Here is a 3,893-nt window from a genome sequence, read left to right as displayed (position 1 = left end):
AGAAAATCCAACATCTCATCCAAACTTATTCAGGAATTGTGCAAATTGCTGAGGATCAAAGTACTCAAGACCTCCCCCTGCCATCCGCAGACAGATGGACTAGTTCAATGGGACCCTGAAGGCCATGTTGAGGAAATTTGTCAACACAGACCCACAGAAATGGGAGCAACTGCTATCATCATTGCTATTCACCATACAGAAGCGTCCCTCAGGCCTCCACAGGGTCCTGGCCCTTTGCACTTTTATATAGGAGACATCCCTGGGGGATTTTGGACCTCATCTCGGAAGCCTGGGAGGAACAGGATCATGGGCTTCATTCACTACATGCTCCAACTACAGGAACGGCTGAAGATGCTAGAGAACTACGCTAAGGAAAACCTTTTGAAAGCCCAGCAAGTCCAGGAATGTACCTACAACAAGGGGGCACAGCTGTGAATGTTTGAACTGGGTCATTGGTGGTGGTGTTACTCTCAACGCCAGAGTCAAAATTATTGGCCTGGTGGCAACGGACATTTGAAGTGGTAAGGAGCGTTGGGCCAGTTGACTATGAAATCTGACACCTCAGGAAAGAGAAGGAGATGCAAATTTATCATGTCAAACTCCCAAAGGCCTGGAAGAGCCTTCCAATAGTCATGTACCTTCCCCCGAACTAGAACCCATAACGTTCCTGGGCCCAACCCCCACGTCAATGGGATTGGAGCTCAGCCCAACATAGCAACCCCAAATACTGCAGCTGACTCAGGCCTTCCCCACTGTGTCCTCAGCCCTCCCAGGGAGGATGTACCTCACTCACCACCCCATCACAGTGACACCTGGACAGAGGGTAAGCCAGAATCACCAACCCCCGCTGAAACAGATGTGGGAGACAGTTTGTGAAGAGCTCCAAGCTATGTTGACCTTGGTTATCATCAGAGTCCCACAGTGAGTAGGCTATCGTGCTGGTGCCAAAAACCAACTGCTCGAGGAGGTTCTGCATAGACTTTAGAAAGGCCAACATGATGTCAAGGTTCAACGTTTTACCTGCTATTAGTGAGACTGGGCAACACTGATTACATCTCCATACTGGATTTAATCAAAGGATACCGATAAATCCCCCAATGAGGGCATTCTGGGAAGACAGACTTCCCTACTCCATTCAGCCCCTATCAATTTGTAACAATGCCCTTGTGCCTATATGGGGCAGCTGTCACCTTTCACTGACTGATGAACCAGATGCTGCGGCCCCATGACCAATACAGCCATCTATATTGATGACCACTTACAGCATGTCACTGCAGTCACCCAAGCCCTAGAGAAGGTGGGGCTTACTACAAATCCTGCCAACCGCCATACCTTGGATACACCCTGGGGCAAGGCCAGCTACACTCCCAGGGGTGGATAAGGTCCAGGCACTCACTGATTGCCCGATCCCATCAACCAAGAAGTAGGTGTGGTGTTTCCTAAGCCTGGACAGCTCTTATGGGCAGTTTGTACCTGACTTTGCCACAATAGTCACCATCCTCCCCCCACCTCCTGACCTGGTGAGAGGTACTTGTTCCAGGAAGGTGCAATGGACCAACGCATGCAACAAGGCCTTCAAGAACATTGAAGAACTAGCTAACCCAGGCACCAGTCCTTTTCCACCCCAACTTTTCAACACCTTTCATTCTTCAAATGGACACAGCCAAAGTGGAACTTGGGGATGTGTTATCCCAAGAGGTAGAAGACTAAGAACATCTGATGGTATATCTGAGTAGAAACCTGTTCCCACAGGAGGTGAACTATTCAATGATCAAGGAGGCGGCCCTGGCTGTGAAATGGGCCATAGAGACCCTAGCTAGGAGTAGTTTATTTTTTGTCAAGATCCAAATTTCTTGGTCAAGATATAATCAAGGGCCAATGTTTCCAGAGAAACATTATTGAACAGGGGCACTTAGTGTGAACACACGTTACACAACATTGTACCCAGCCAATTGCCTATATTTTGAGTGAATTAAATGAAAAATAAAATCAAACCATTACATTACTTAAAAATGACCTCCAAGAAAAATGTAATAAATCTAAGACTTTGAGAAAGTACTTAAAATGTCAAATATATGCAAATAATAGCATTAAAATACTTTCAGAAAAACTATTTTAAGTTTTGAATTTGTTTTGAGTTTATAAAGAATATCAACTTTGGTTTTGTCAAATAAAATGATTCACTTCCCTCCTCTCCCCCTGCAAAAAAATGTTCCCCCATGCCCCCAATTGAGCCAAGTATCAGAGATGGGGCAGGAGAAATTGATATGGGCTGGGATCTGGGCAGCCAAGCAGGGTGAGTGCGAGTATGTTTGAGCTCAGAGCCAGGAGTGAAGCTATTGGACTACGATCCAGCTAGCAATGCAATGCCCGTTTGGCAGCTGGGACAGCAAAGGGGCAGGAAGGACACTCCAAATAGCAGCCCTTTGGAGGTGCAGGGAGGCTGGGATGTGGCAGAAGCAGGTGAACGAGGCAGACTGGGGAATGAAAGAGGTCAGTTGGGACCAGGGGGGCTGGAGAGGGCTCCAAGGAGGGCTCCTAAGGATGAGGACATGAGGCTGGGGTGGGGAGGGAGCTCCAGGAACAACTGAAGGGCAGAGGGCACAAGGCCAGGGAAAGTCGGGGGGGGGGGGGGGGGGGGGGGGGCTGCACCAGGCTAAGTGCCCCAGCCCAAATGGATGCTGGAGGACGCAGTCGAACAGTTACCAGCCGGATTGCCCAGTCACAGCTCCATGGTGCAGCTGGCACTGCAATCTCCACAGAACACAGAAGAATTTGAATTAGGGCCCCTACAGCACTGCCCTCTGATTGGGCTGCAGAGTGAGCATGTTATATCTCATCAGTCCCTGATTGGAGGGGAAGGGTGTAGCAGACGTTAGGCTGTCTGCAAGGTAGGTAGAGAGAGAAAGAGAGAGTCCCCTCCACAGCCTGGCTGCTGTGGCTACGCAAGCAGCCACCCGTGGACACAATAGTGCCCCACAGCTTGGCCCAGCTGCAGCAGCCTTGTGCTGGGGAGCATGGCTCAGATTCAGCCTGTGCAGGCCATTGAAAAGCATCTGGCAATCCAGATTTGGCCCACAGCCCACTTATTAACTACCCCTGCCCTGTGCTATTACCAACTAGGGAACTCCTCCTTACTCATTTTGGACCACACCCTTCTTCATAGAGTTTAGCCAACTGAGGACACCAATGCCCAGATAATGAGACAGTACCTCGCTCTGCAGTCTTACTGCCACCACCACATGCAAATGTCCATTTCCCCCCTTCAGAATAGAGGAGGAAGACCCACTGCTGGGTCCTAGCCTGAGAGGGAGGGGGTGTGATGGTGAACTAAGGGTTAATGAGCAACTCTGAGCCTGAAGGACTTGCCTAGCTGTACCTGTTGAGCATGCTCACAGTGGAGGCTGAGCTCAAAAGGGAGCAGCTCAGCTCAGTCTCTAGGCAGACAGAGCAGGAGAGCAGTCATGTGCTAAAAGCTCCAGCAGACACACCGCTGGGGCTAAATGTGGCCAGGACCAGGCCCCACCACCAAGCTGCCACAGGCCCTTTTGCCCATGAGGGACAGGAATGATGGACCCCAACTGACTGATTGCTCTCCAGAGGGTTTTCCTCTGAGGGGATGCTGGGGAAATTCAGATGCAGGCCAGTGGCACTAATGGAGGAACTGAAGCCACAATAGGAAGTGACCCAGGGATAGGCAGAGGAGTGTCCGCCCCCCCCCCCCCCCCCGGAGGCACTCTTGAACTATTACTCTCAGGGCCCTGAGTTGGAAACCAGTGGAGCAGGGAGGGCTTGGGTTCCTCTACCCCCAGCCACTGCCACTTGCCAGGTTCAGACTTCAATCACTCACAGAAGCACAAAAATGAAAGAGGGGGAAAAAATAAACCACACAG

This window comes from Chrysemys picta, chromosome 1 (genome assembly GCF_011386835.1).
Source record: "Chrysemys picta bellii isolate R12L10 chromosome 1, ASM1138683v2, whole genome shotgun sequence".
Classification (NCBI taxonomy): Eukaryota; Metazoa; Chordata; order Testudines; family Emydidae; genus Chrysemys; species Chrysemys picta.
This window is presented reverse-complemented; position numbering follows the sequence as displayed.